Consider the following 15,842-nt stretch of genomic DNA (forward strand, 5'->3'; position numbering starts at 1 on the left):
GTTGATTTGACAAACATATTTCGGTATTATTAAAAAAAATTATTCAACTTTTTCGTTACAATGTTTCTTTAAAAACAGTAAATATTTGATTAGGTTGAATTTTAATATAAAAATTAACTTTTAAATAAAATAATACTATTATCTTATTATAAGAAGAAAACAGTAAAAAATCATATTTTGCGATTTACTTTGTGAAACTTTATTGAGTTTCTTCTTCGTCAAGATCCAGATAGATTTTAAACGATCTTTATGCTTTAAAAAATGTGTAGATGGGTATTTATCAGTGGCAGCATATCCATCAAATCGCGCTTTTTTATGTGATAATACTAATAGAGACATGTAACTTCGACCAATTGTGGAATCGGCATCTTTAGACGACGAGAGTTGATGTCTAGCAGCTTAAAAGCCTATCCTGGGTCTAGTGATGATTTGTACTGCAAAACTCCAGGTTTACTTTACTCGTACTGCATCCATCGAACCTATTTTCACTCAAATTTTTTACCTGAAAAAGATATATGTATGTAAGTAGTAAAAAGTTAATATATAATGTAGCCTATAAATAAAATTATTTTTATAAATACCTCAAATGTTGCATTTCCTCCATGTGTATCTATCTTTCATCAGACCAATAGAACCTAAAAAATAGTTTTGGTTTAATTCATGAACGATTTGTAGCCGTTATTAAATTTACCCAGTCGTGTGTATGGTATATTGAAAAGGATTAATTTTTCTTAATTTTTTTCAATTTGCTCATGCACTGTATCAAATTCAAGATGCAACACAACTAGAAATGTATGGTCAATCCATTCACATCATCGAAATTTTTGGCAATCAAAGTATTTTCATCACTTGAACCATATATTTTATGGTTCAGGCTATGTCCATAGCCTCAAGTTTTTTACTTAATTCATTTATACGAATTTTAATTTATTTTTATTTATTCTTGTATTAAGTAGCAAAACAGCTTCTTTTCTTCTGTTTTCCATTTTTAAAAGCACTTATGTTGAGATAAGACTTAACTTTTTTAAATTTTCGTTTTTGTAAAAGAACCTCTGTCGATACAAGACGTTTTGTCAAAACGAAAACTCGCGATCAACTGATTTAAAAATCTACTTGTCTCAGACAAGTGGTAGGTTTTTCAATCTTTGCTTTCGACAAAATGACTTCTTTCGAAAGAAGCTGTTATATCAAAAAATAATTGTTAATAATGTGCTAAAACTAAATAGAGATATGCTGTTTTGTCAAAAGGCAGTTACTAGTTTTTCAAATTTTTTTTCGCATTCAAATTTTATATTTACTACAAAAATCCTGTAAAATTGTCTTATCTCGAGAGAAGTCGTTTTGTCAAATGTCCACAGAATTCTTCCTAAAATTCATGAACTCCTGGTAGAGTAGGCGGTAGAAACATATGAAAATGCAGGGAAAGCGCCTAAAAGTGGGAGTTAGGTTAATGCAAATAATTTGGCGAAGTAATAAAGTAGTAAAGCCCGCCAAATGGAAGAAACCCGCCAAATATAAAAATATAAGTAGAAAATAATGTACTACATTAAAATTATTATGCCGCGAAAAAATGTTTAAATTACAAGAACAAAAAAACTTACAGATGGCGTGATAAACAACCAATAGTAGGAAAAAAAAAACTTCATATATAAAAAAATACATGATGACGTGATCGACAGCCTATCTGATACGAGTAAAGGAGAAATGACATAATGAAAGGGGAAATAAGTAAATAGTTTTCTTGAATCAATATAGCTTTTTTTTGAGAGTGAAAAGCCGCGGGAAAATGTAAATGAAGTTAGGGGAAAATTAAAGGAGGTATTTAAGCTCATGTTAGGATAAGATTAGCATAGTTGGTGATGAAAATTCTAAGTGAAAAGACAGAGCGCAAACTTTAATTTTTGAAAAATAAAGTCGTTACTAAAAGTAAATAAAACAGTGTGGATACCGAATAGAATTTCTGTGAGATAGTGAAATGATTTTCCTGGAGGAAAATAAATCAATTTAATAAATAATAATTTAAAATTGAATAAACGTAAGTTTACACTTTGAGGAGAGGTGATAAATAGTTCCATAGTGATATGTGTTTTTTTTCTTCTTTAAAAATAAATTTGTAGCTGGCTAATTTAACAAGAAGGAAGTGACGAAGAAGTTGCCTAGTCCACACTGCAAGAATTAGCCAGGTAACCATTTTTTATATTATTATAAATTACATAGCAATCACATATCTGCAATCGAGACCAAAACAAATCCTGAAATTGCCAAAAACAAATAAAAGAAAAAAGTGGAAAGATATCATCCTTAATAGAAAAAAAAATAGAGAATTGGTGATTTATCAGTATTATATACTAATATTTATTAATAAAAAATATTTTTAATTATGTATTATTAGTTAAACAATTCACTTAGGTTAGCCAACACATTACCTATTTTTTTTGTCGCAAAAAAATTAAAATAATAGTTAAAGAAATACAAAATAGATTATAAGATACATTAGGTTGTGAGTTCGTGAAGAAAGTTTTTTTTTATGTAAAGTGTAAGCGTCAAATATTTTTGTTTTAATTGTTGTTGTTTGAATCACAAAATCAGTGTAAGAACCGAAAAAGAAAAAAAAAGTATTAGAAAAACAACATATGTATATATAGATTAAATTTTATTTACCAGAGCTTAAGAAAAGCGCGTGAATAAAGGCCTGCAAACAGTGAGAAGGTTATAGAAATGCACGACTCAGGGAGCTCCTTTAGTTGTAGGTCATAATAACATCGAGATCCAAGATTTGAGGAAGTGAAGTTAATATATATATAGATTCAAGTTCATTAGTTAAATTGGTATAAAAACCATTAATAAACATCAAAAAAATTTTAATTTTATTGTGATTCCTTCAATCTGTTAGATATTAATAGTATATGTTTAGATTTAAGTTATGTTTTGTTTATATATTTAAGAGTTCAATATTACAAGCCATATACATTGATATTAAATTTTAGTTTAAATAAAAATGTTCTTTATTATAATTGACATTTAATACTTACGATGTTGGCTTAATTAACTGATGGTAATGGCAATGATAGACTGGTAAGTGGATAACGGGGTCAGGTGGATTTCGGGTCGCTAAAAAAAATGATTATTGTGGACACAATAGCGACAAGGTTGGGAGGGCATCTAAAGAGCAAATCATCTGTCTCTTAAATGTAAATATGGGTTAATGTGATTCAATATGTATATGTGAATAATGTTAGTTGAATACCTTTTTTTGTTTTTGTGTATGGAACGTATATGACGAGAAAGGGTTGGGACCACCTGAGGTCAGTCATGTCAGCTAGTCGGAAACCTCGCCATATCCCCGGTTCGTAACAATTTTTAAGGCGTTTCCTATGTCCTTTTCAACATCTTGAGACCGAAGTGATCGACAGACATCTGTTTAGAATATACAAAAGTAAATATTTGCTTTTTGAGAATACATCCATACATATATAAATTTTAAAATTTTAAGTTACCTGTCAAGGTGTGAAAAAAGGCTCGAAGTCTTTTAACCTTCTTTTACCATGAATTCCATCCAAATTTATATCCATGCACAACAGTAGTTTGTTGGAATATAAAGTTCTTTCCTTTTTAAAAAGCCTCCTCATATGCCTTTTGCTAACACTTTTCATGTTTGCTTAACAATTCAAATAACACTTGTAATTAAAATTAAAGCAATCACAATAAATTTTGTTTTTTATTATTAATTTATATAATTTTATTTATATTTTATTTTACCACACTTAAAATCTTGTAAACAAAGTAAATTAATAAAGTAGCGACAGTACTACAACAAATACAACATTTACAAAAACCACAAGCAATTTTGTTTTTGGTTTAATGTCTGAGCTGTCAAAGTTGCCTGTTGTTGTTTTTGCTTTTGGGCTTGTTGTATTTTTCGCCACAACAACCACAAGTGAATTGACAGTTCAGACCAAAGTAAAAAAAATAGTCAGCTGTTCTACTGAGTCTACTTTATTAATTTACTTTGCTTGTAAATTAAACAATCATATATTCAAGGTGCATTTAATAAGGTGCCATCGGCAGCACAGCTGATTATAGAAATAGCACGCACAAATGTCAAACTACATATATAAAAAATATCCGCCCGTACGCCCGTATGTCAAACTCTATATATAAAAAATAAGTGAATTCGCCTGTATTTATTTCAATTCGCCACTGCTGTCACCTTGTTAAATACGCCTTGCATATATTTTTAAGAAAAACTTCGATATCACTCGCGAGAATGTTTACTAATAAAAAGTCGAAGTTGTTTACTGAAGTCCACGGCGTCAACAAGTTAGCGGCGACAATGGCCGGTAGCTGCATGAAACTGAATGAAGTTGATATTTAATAACATATTTAAAATAACTAAAATTTAAGAATTACATAAGTAGATTAAAATAAAAAATGTATGTATATCTTAATTTCACAAAAATGTTTGACATACATATGTGCCCAGGACGGAATATAAACGAAAAACTTATTTAATTGCAGATTATTATTGATTATATAATATGTATTTAACATATATATTAGAGTGACAATCAGTTGTATGGAAAAAAATTTTTGTTAAAATTTTAAAGAGTGCCGGGTGGAATATTGTGACACTAGGCCTAAATGTTAAGTGCTGAAAATTTGAGCCAAATCGGGCAACGATTTCTGGACGCGCATCGAGGTCAAAGTTCAGATATATGCAAAATTTTACTGTTAATATGGAATAAATAGGTGAAACTCGTTAACTTTCTGCATTGTTTTCTAGAAATGTGTAGATTTATTTATATTCATGAATATTACATTAAAAACAAATTTTGGAAATTAACCCTGTATCTCCTTTGGTTCAAAATGACCCAAAAACTGTATTATCGCTAAAATTAGAGAAAAATGCAAATTTTTCAGTTTTTGAAAAAATTTTGCTACTAAATAAATACTTTTGCAATTGAATGCAAAAGAATCGAAATATGTACGTAATTATCGTTGTAATGAGATATAAATGACAAAATTTGATTAAAAAATTTTAAAGTTATTACAAATTCGCCAGACCATTAACGTGTTTCAGGCCACTTGAACAAAAAATTTAGGAAAAAAATTAAGATATTTCGAGGAAAATTAAAATAAAAGCTCATTTTTACTTAAAATATGACCATATTTACTTGTATATGAGTTTTTGTCTTCGTAGGGTACCGTTAACCTATTCGGAGGGATGGCCAAAAAAAATGATTTTTTTAACGGCTGTTTCAAAACTCCATTTTCAAATTTTTAAAAATTTTGTTAAACAAATTTCAGATTTTTTCGATCATCACATTGGGGTTTATTAAGATCAAAATAGGGAATAAAAATATGAAAAAATTATGTCAATACCTCTTACAGTTTTTCCTTACCTGCGATTTAAATTTTGCGTTTTTCAAGAAAAACTAATTTTTTGTCCATATTTAGGCGAATGAGTCCAATTTCCTTACTGTTATAAATTTTAAGTAAAACCTATTCATAATATTATAGTCCTTGTAATTTTAAATATCTTCTAAAAGTTTTACTAAAATCGGAAAACGATAACCTTTGAATCGTGAAGGTCAAAGGTCAAATTTTTCAATATTTGGAATTTCTAATGAAAATATAGCGAAATGTTATATATTTTTGTGCCGATTTTCATGAAACTTGAGGAAAATATAACATAAAGTCCAGAATTTAAAATAACAGCACAAAAATGGAAATTAACCCTTAGCAGCACTTGGGGTCCAAATTACCCTCAACTTTTAAAATCACGAAAAACAGAACAATTTTGACCCCAAGTACTCTTAAAGGTTAAAATCCATTTTTGTACTGTTGTTGTAAATGCTAGACACCATTATATATTTTCCTCAAGTTTCATGAAAATCGGACCAAAAATATATAACATTTCGCTATATTTTCATTAGAAATTCCAAATATTGAAAAATTTGACCTTTGACCTTCACGATTCAAAGGTTATCGTTTTCCGATTTTGGTAAATCTTTCAGAACATATTTAAAATTACAAGGACTATAATATTATGAATTGGTTTTACTTAAAATTTATAACAGTAAGGAAATTGGACTCATTCGCCTAAATATGGACAAAAAATTAGTTTTTCTTGAAAAACGCAAAATTTAAATCGCAGTTACGGAAAAACTGTAAGAGGTATTGACATAATTTTTTCATATTTTTATTCCCTATTTTGATCTCAATAAACCCCAATGTGATGATCGAAAAAATCTGAAATTTGTTTAACAAAATTTTTAAAAATTTTAAAATGGAGTTTTGAAACAGCCGTTAAAAAAAATTATTTTTTTTGGCCATCCCTCCAAATAGGTTAACGGTACCCTACGAAGACAAAAACTCATATACAAGTAAATATGGACATATTTTAAGTAAAAATGAGCTTTTATTTTAATTTTCCTCGAAATATCTTAATTTTTTTCCTAAATTTTTTGTTCAAGTGGCCTGAAACACGTTAATGGTCTGGCGAATTTGTAATAACTTTAAAATTTTTTAATCAAATTTTGTCATTTATATCTCATTACAACGATAATTACGTACATATTTCGATTCTTTTGCATTCAATTGCAAAAGTATTTATTTAGTAGCAAAATTTTTTCAAAAACTGAAAAATTTGCATTTTTCTCTAATTTTAGCGATAATACAGTTTTTGGGTCATTTTGAACCAAAGGAGATACAGGGTTAATTTCCAAAATTTTTTTTTAATGTAATATTCATTAATATAAATAAATCTACACATTTCTAGAAAACAATGCAGAAAGTTAACGAGTTTCACCTATTTATTCCATATTAACAGTAAAATTTTGCATATATCTGAACTTTGACCTCGATGCGCGTCCAGAAATCGTTGGCCGATTTGGCTCAAATTTTCAGCACTTAACATTTAGGCCTAGTGTCACAATATTCCACCCGGCACTCTTTGAAATCTAAAAAAAAAAAATCGGCTGTCACTCTAATATATATATATACTCCTAAAATAGTCGGAGTTCAACTTACTCATGAACAATTTTGACATAATTTTAGATCATCTGTTGTTGTAATCTTTTAGTTGCATAGATAAAAATATAAAAACTAAAATATGTATACGCAAATACATTTTATACTGACGGCTCAACCGACGTTACTTACTGAATAAAACTTTATTGTAGGCGCATTACTATTCTTTCAAAATAATAATATGAAACTAAAAGGGGAAAACCCAAATAAAGAAAAAACTAACGAACAACTAACCAAAGCAGAAAAATTATTGTACAGAATTTACACTTTGGTTAACGCAAATTTTGCATTGAGTAGTAGATAGCTTAAAATTAGTCCATAAAAGTTAACTTAAAGTTGGTTATTTTTGTAGTCAGCTACACATTTTCCGACAGGGATGCGTCCACTTTTTTCTGTTGTTTTATATTCAATTTCTTCTGTTTCTCCACGCGTTTGAACTCATCATCGAACATTTTAACATCCTCCACATGAAATGAAGCAATAAAAATATATATTACACCAGTTTTTTTGTTAAATTCCACTTTAATATTGAATTCGCCTTATTTGTGTTTTTTGACAGATTGGGTAAAACGCAAAAACAAAATGTATGTTGTTTTTGTATTGTTGTAGGGATGAGTACACCTTATATGAATTCGCCTTGGTTCAACGTTGCCACAAAGAAAATATTTTTCTTACCAACATACACTCTAAAACTTATCAAATTCTGTCCTATCCTACCAAAAATTTTATTTTAAATAAATATAAGCATTTGATTACACAGGGCAAAAAAATCATTTTGTTGCTATTACATGTGGGTTTGTCATAATGCAATAAATCTGAACAATTTCTGCCGATTTCGATTTTTATAAACTAAAAAATTGGATATTTTTACATAAAAAATATTTTTTTTTCAAAATTCAGTCAATCGAAAGAAGAACAATTACCTACTCAATTTTATGTATATCAAACAAACTAGTAAAATTTTGTGAAAATGAGCGAATTCACTTAATTGTGAATAAATTCGAAAATAATTAATCGATTTTTAAATATCTCGTTAAGTTTCTATTATATTAGGGTTTGTCATAAATTATGTTTTCGTTCTGCAGCAGCATTATTTATGTGGGAGCAGTGATTTAATATTGGCCCATAATCATAGTCAAAAATAAAGTACATTTTAAGAGAATTAAACTCGACTTTACTTAAGAGTGGACTTTAGGTCTATCATAGACAAGTTAAAGTATACTTCTGACGCTGAAGTCGACTTTAAATATAAAACTAGCTGAAGTTGTTTTTAACTCGTTTAACAACAGCATCAGATGTTCTTCGCCGAGTAAAAAAGTTCGTCACAAAGTAAAAAATGTTTAAGTTACAATATATTGGTAGAGATTTTGCAATTATTGAACAGTTATCAATAAAATTAGTACCAAAATATAGTAATTATGATATTAATCTTATCTTTTCCATTTTTCCACAACAAACTTTCTTTAAATGTCCCGGTTACTTTTATTGTTTACGTTTTTGGATTTTTTTTTTTAATTTTGTATGTCAGCTGTTCAGCGTTGCCACTTGTCTGTTTTTTGTTGTATATTGTATGAAAACATTTTCTACAGTTGCGGTGGCACCCAGTTAAAGTCGGTTCAATTTAAAACATACTTTAATTTTGACTATGATTGCAAATTAATAAAAAGCAGGTTTTTATTTTAAAGTTGTTTTTAAAAAGAACCGACCAAGGTGCATTTAATAAGGTGCCATCGGCAGCACAGCTGATTATAGAAATAGCTCGCACAAATGTCAAACTACATATATAAAAAATATTCGCCCGTACGTCCGTATGTCAAACTCTATATATAAAAAATAAGTGAATTCGCCTGTATTTATTTCAATTCGCCACTGCTGTCACCTTGTTAAATACGCCTTGGAACCGACTTTAGTGTTTGACTATGATTATGGGCCATGGTTTTTTCATGCGAAAAATTTTACATGCTGTTTGACAGCTAGCTGTTCGTGCGAAAGAAGTGCTGCAAGGTGCATTTAATAAGGTGCCATCGGCAGCACAGCTGATTATAGAAATAGCACGCACAAATGTCAAACTACATATATACAAAATATTCGCCCGTACGTCCGTATGTCAAACTCTATATATAAAAAATAAGTGAATTCGCCTGTATTTATTTCAATTCGCCACTGCTGTCACCAAGGCGTATTTAACAAGGTGACAGCAGTGGCGAATTGAAATAAATACAGGCGAATTCACTTATTTTTTATATATAGAGTTTGACATACGGACGTACGGGCGAATATTTTTTATATATGCAGTTTGACATTTGTGCGAGCTATTTCTATAATCAGCTGTGCTGCCGATGGCACCTTATTAAATGCACCTTGGCTGTCACCTTGTTAAATACGCCTTGAAGTGCTGCGTATGTTATTTCGTGTGTAAAAATAAGGTTGCCAGATGTATTTCACATGTTTTCCACAATAAAAACAGAGTACTGCTTTTGCGAAATTATTTCGCATATATTTCATTCCAAATATTTTATATGTAGTTTGACAGCATTTCGCTCGAAATTTTGAAAAGAGTACCTTACCTAGCTTAAGGTAGCAAATTAATAAAAAGCAGGTTTTTATTTTAAAGTTGTTTTTAAAAAGAACCGACTTTAGTGTTTGACTATGATTATGGGCCATTGTTTTGAAACATACAATGCAAAAACAGCTTCCATATTTCACCTGCAACCAATCAAAAAGTTGAATCCACTCACTCCTAAATTTCCGCTTCGTTTTGCAACTTTATTCACTACAAAAAAGTAAAATTATAGATATTTTATTCATATTTATTTTCTATCATTGCCGTTTGATGTTTTGGTGCCATCGGCAGCACAGCTGATTATAGAAATAGCACGCACAAATGTCAAACTACATATATAAAAAATATTCGCCCGTACGTCCGTATGTCAAACTCTATATATAAAAAATAAGTGAATTCGCCTGTATTTATTTTAATTCGCCACTGCTGTCACCTTGTTAAATACGCCTTGGTAAATTAATAAAGTAGACTCCAAGGCGTATTTAACAAGGTGAGAGCAGTGGCGAATTGAAATAAATACAGGCGAATTCACTTATTTTTTTATATATGGAGTTTGACATAATGGCGTTCCGGCGAATATTTTTTATATATGTAGTTTGACATTAACGCGTGCTAGTTCTGTAATCAGCTGTGTTCCCCATTGGCACCTTATTAGATTCGCCTTGGTAGACTCAGTAGAACAAGGTATATCAATTATAAGGTAGTGTCATCGGCGAATTCAGAATACCGAGCGAATTGGTTATATTTTTTTATATGTAGTTTGACATTGTGCCTGCATTTGAAGACGAATTGGCTGGCAGGGAAAAATGTCAAAAACAGCTCACAAATAAATCAAAGCGAATTTTTGTTAAACAAAAAATGTTTATAAATTTGAATCTGTTTGTAATTTAATTTGATGTTTTTAAAAATAAAACTAATTTCGTGTAGTATTATTATTGGTTTTAAAACATAATCGAATTTAACAGCAAAACAAAGTTTGACATTTACAAAATGTAAACAAGGTTTGACATTTATAATGCACTACGGCGAAAAATGAACATAGTAGCAAAAAACGATCAGCTGGTCTGATAACACTACCTTATAATTAATATACCTTGCAGTAGAACAGCTGACTATTTTTTTTATTCAGTCTGAACCAAGGTGCATTTCAAGGTGCATTTAATAAGGTGCCATCGGCAGCACAGCTGATTATAGAAATAGCACGCACAAATGTCAAACTACATATATAAAAAATATTCGCCCGTACGTCCGTATGTCAAACTCTATATATAAAAAATAAGTGAATTCGCCTGTATTTATTTCAATTCGCCACTGCTGTCACCTTGTTAAATACGCCTTGGTGCATTTAATAAGGTGCCATCGGCAGCACAGCTGATTATAGAAATAGCACCTTATTAAATGCACCTTGGTCTGAACTAGAGTTGGGTTTATTAGCTCAGTGAAGTGACCGCTCTTTTCAGCTCAGCTCACTGAAATGAACTAGGTCGCTCTTTTAGCTCATTAGCTCAGTATGTTGTATAATGACCATTTCATTTTGAGAATTGCTTGTAGTGAATTAAATCAATTATTTCTGTTGTTAGTTGTAAAAACACACAGTCTTTTGACAATTAGAGATTTATGCGTGAAATAATTGATTAAAATTTAAAAAAATCAAATTGTATTTTATTTAAACTAATATTTTTGCGGAAAAAAGAGTTAATTTTTTATTATTTCTAATTTCCGATGGTAAGCAAATGTTTAGAAAATATTTGTTAAGCAGAACATTCACTAACTATTTGTTAAGCAGAACATTCATAACTAAAGCACCTCCTCAATGGATTTTTTCAAATCATAATTTTTTTAATAAAAACGGCTTTTTTGGGATGTATTTTGTATATATTTTATTAACTTATATTGTTAATGTTCATTTAATATTCATTTAGTAAAAGATAATTTTATTAAAAATTAATTTAAAATGATAAATCATATAAAAACTCAAAACGCAACGGACAAAACAAAAGCACCCTCTTATAAGATGTTTAAAAATTTGACTCGGTACTGCATATTTGCAATGTGAATTATCGGGAATCACAATGAATGGACTTAAAAATTCCAAAAGATAAAAATATAGGAAGACGTAGTGTGCAAAATTTAAGTTTTATACAGTTTATTGTGAAAAAAACAATGACAAGGAACAAGTACTCCAGTAAATTTAAAATTAAAGTTATTGAAGACTGAAAGACGGGCTTATCACTACATGAATTTAGTAAAAAATATTCAATTAACAGATCAGTTATTTCCAGGCTCGTTTCAAAATTTTTTAAGACTGGTCGAAAATCTCCGGTGCATTCTGGAGGTCGTTCGCGAAAAAAAATACGATATTATGATTCCTTGATCAAAAGAGCAACACAAAAAGATCCTACAGCATCAGCTATTCAGGTACGAACAAGTTTAAGATTACGCGTTAGCGAAAGAACAATCCGTAGAAGAGTAGTAGAAGCCCGATTATTCAGCTGACGACCAGCTAAAAAAACATTTCTATCAGCTAAGAACAAGAAAGCTAGACTTAAATTTGCCAAAGCCCACATCCACTGGATTGTCCAAAAATGAAACACAGTACTGTTCCCTGACGAATCCAAATACAACTTAAAAAATTCCGCTGGAATAAGGCGTGTACGCAGACCAAAAGGAGAAAGACTGAATCCTAAGTATTTCAAAGGAACAATTAAACATGGAGGTGGCAATGTAATGGTCTGGGGTTGCTTTTCTGGTCAAGGATTTTGGCCAAATCATAAAATTTATGGGATTATGGATCGGTTCATGTACCGTGATGTATTGATAGCTGTAATGTTGCCTTATGCCAGTGAAGAGATGCCAATTATAGGGAGCTTCCAACAGGATAACGGTCCTAAGCACCCCTCCAAAGTTTGTAAGACTTGGCTACAGAGCAATAAGATTCAAGTTCTTCATTGGCCTGGTCAATCTCCCGATCTCAATCCTATTGAGAACTTGTGACACATTGTTAATATGAAAATAAATCGTGAAAATTGTTGAAATAAGGATCGGAAATTTTCACGATTTATTTCATGCCGTTAAAATAGCCTGGGAAGAAATATCTAAAAACGCCATAAAAACATATTATCTTCTATGCCAAGAGATGCTCTTCCAAAACAAAGGATTTGCAACAAAAAATTAACTAACATTTTTTTTATAGTATATCCTTGAAGGGGTGCTTTAGTTTTGTCCGTTTCATTTTCTACCTTAAAATATTTTTTGATTTTAAGTTACCTCTTATAGAAAGGTTAACTTAGAAAGTATTTGTTTATCATTACTAAACATATTATCAAATGAAAATAATACATAATAGATATTTAAAACTTTGATTTTATACAAAAAACTACCATATGAAAAAAATTCATTGAGGGGGTGCTTTAGTTATGGCCAATACTGTATGTATATGATCGTATGCTGCCGCGAATATATTTTTGCTTTGATATGATACAACGTTTGTATGAATTGTTTCAAGAATTATTAGAGTTATTCAAATTGTTTTTGTTTTCATTAAGGAATTTTTATATGTGTGCTATTGAATGAGTGTGAATTTATTTATGGTATGGTGATGTAGAATGAAATAAAGAAAGAGTATTGCTACAGTTTGTAAGTATATTTCATAAAATAATAATGAAAAAGGGAAATACATAATTGTTATTGTTAAAATAATAATTGTAATTGAAATTATGTAATTAGTAAAAAAAATACTATTTCAAAAATACATTAGTGGGATTATATCTACCAAAAAACATAATTAAAAAAATACAAAGTACTGATATTCTTAATTAAATTAGCGGAACAAATCAAGATCCGCGTAACAGTTTATATTTTCATATTTTTTTTTCTGTTAATACCTATTCACATTTTCTGTATTGCCGGCCTTCGGCCGGGTGAAGGGACTTTTAACTCTGGGGTGTATCGAACACCGGCTTCGCTAAAATCACTTTTTCTGTATATCAAAATTTTCTGAAGTACTGTCATATAAAATCAAAAAGGAATTTTTGGTTCACAATATTAATAAACTGTACCATATTATATATCATATTAAAGGTATTGTGAAGCACTATTCAATGATACCCATAACGATCAGTTTGTTTTCCAAATATATGAGAAATGTACTATTATATGTATTGATTTTAAATTCATATATCTCTTAAACTAAGAGAGAGCAGGGAAAAATATTAACGTTTTTGTGCTTATAATTATGAGAGCTATCAATGCAAGCTGTTTCGCTGATCTTGATTTATACCGTTATTTTTTATTTCGTAAAACAATAAAATCTTATTCCTTAAATTCAGAAATTCTATTTATGTGTATATTGTGATATCCTAAAATAATTAAGGTAATGTTGAAAATATTTTTATACAAAATGTATCACAAAACAATTTTTCTTTCGTATTTTTAGTAGAAATTTTGTTGATCATTATATATAAGTTGTAAAAGTCAGGTAAAAAATATATATTTTGCCAATTGATAACTAACATTATGTAAATGGGAAAACCCCCAAAAAATTGCAACAATTTTAATTTTGGTTTAGTTATTGTCACATTTTTATTTTGGATCAGAATTATCAGATCATCAAAATATTTTTCCTTTTTCAAATTCCAGTTAATATCTTGAGTTTTTTGTTAATTTTATTATTTTGTGGTAAAATAATACCTTATACTGTACATAACAAACCTACATTCGAATGATCGTTTTATTTTTGTAGGACACAATACTCACTCACTTTTCAATGTCAGTGAGCGAAAGAATGTTACAGAATTGACGAGTAAAGTGAAACATGTGAAACATTGAAGATGACAAATCAATGTGCTTGTGCAGCTATTTCATGAGTACTGAAAGAAACATGAGCATAAAACGAAACACTCAGTATCAAGGTGCATTTAATAAGGTGCCATCGGCAGCACGGCTGATTATAGAAATAGCTCGCACAAATGTCAAACTGCATATATAAAAAATATTCGCCCGTACGTCCGTATGTCAAACTCTATATATAAAAAATAAGTGAATTCGCCTGTATTTATTTCAATTCGCCACTGCTGTCACCTTGTTAAATACGCCTTGCTCAGTATGATGAATGATTCACTTCGCTCAGTTGAGTGAATCGTTCAATTGAACTAGGTCATTCATGAGCTACACAACTCTAGTCTGAACTGTCAATTCACTTGTGGTTGTTGGGGCGAAACAAGCCCAATAGCAAAAACAACAACAGGCAACTTTGACAGCTTAGCCGAATATAGCACTCTTACTTGTTTTTAAATTGTTGTATTAAATATAAAACATTTAATTTACATTCACCCTTATTCTATTTGGCGTCGTCGACATCGTCGTCAATATTGAGTCAAAAAATGGTATATGTTTCTCCGATATCGATAACCATTGGTAACTTTTGACAGAATGGCTGACTTCCAAAATGTTAGTTGCTTTGTATTTGAACAAAGTATAGTCACAGAATATACAGAAGTGTCAAATTTGACGTTTAAAAAACGCCAAATCAGATGTTAGGGCAGTTCTCATAAAAAGAGATAGCAATATATTTTGTACTACAATATCAGTGATGTGTTAAAGCAAAACGCTATATACAACACGAATTTGGTAGACAAAGAAATGTGAACAAAACAAACAAATAAATTTGAAAGACAATTTTTTCGTAGTCTGTGGCACAAAATTTTTTAAAATGGAAAATTATAAAAATGTGTGTATTGTTTACGTGTAAATTTAAATGAAACAAAATTCTTTGTTGTTTTTTACATTTGCAAAATAAAACTCCACATGTACAATGGCAATTAAAAGTGAAATATTACAAAAATAAATGATTGCATCAAACTAAATCATAAAGAAATTGAATTATTGCGGCAGAAAATTAAGACTAAAACAAAATGAAAAGGGCAGTTACTAAAAATGAAACAAATATAGAACTATATTATTTTCTGTCTCGTGACGCCTCTGTATACTTTGTGGTATAGTGTTTCATAAGGCCGCAGTACAAAATATTTACTATGTATACTATTTCAAAACGCCGCCAGTGAGTATTTTGAACGCAGTAAAAAAGCAATCACGCATCGGTTTTATAGTTGATGCTTTCTTTGACAATTGCAAGGCGTATTTAACAAGGTGACAGCAGTGGCGAATTGAAATAAATACAGGCGAATTCACTTATTTTTTATATATAGAGTTTGACATACGGACGTACGGGCGAATATTTTTTATATAT

The 15,842-nt window shown here is 29.9% G+C and overlaps 1 long non-coding RNA gene across 1 annotated transcript; it reads right to left on the reverse strand.

Moving 5' to 3' along the window:
• Positions 1–2,324: 2,324 nt before the first annotated feature.
• On the reverse strand, positions 2,325–3,774 carry LOC135963094 (uncharacterized). Its single transcript, XR_010576818.1, has 5 exons — positions 3,498–3,774; positions 3,248–3,417; positions 3,033–3,184; positions 2,662–2,738; positions 2,325–2,426 (listed from the first exon to the last, which is right to left on the reverse strand). It is a non-coding gene; the product is annotated as an uncharacterized LOC135963094 (long non-coding RNA).
• Between the last annotated feature and the right edge of the window lie 12,068 nt (positions 3,775–15,842).

Source organism: Calliphora vicina, unplaced genomic scaffold (assembly GCF_958450345.1).
Source record: "Calliphora vicina unplaced genomic scaffold, idCalVici1.1 scaffold_21, whole genome shotgun sequence".
Lineage (NCBI taxonomy): Eukaryota > Metazoa > Arthropoda > Insecta > Diptera > Calliphoridae > Calliphora > Calliphora vicina.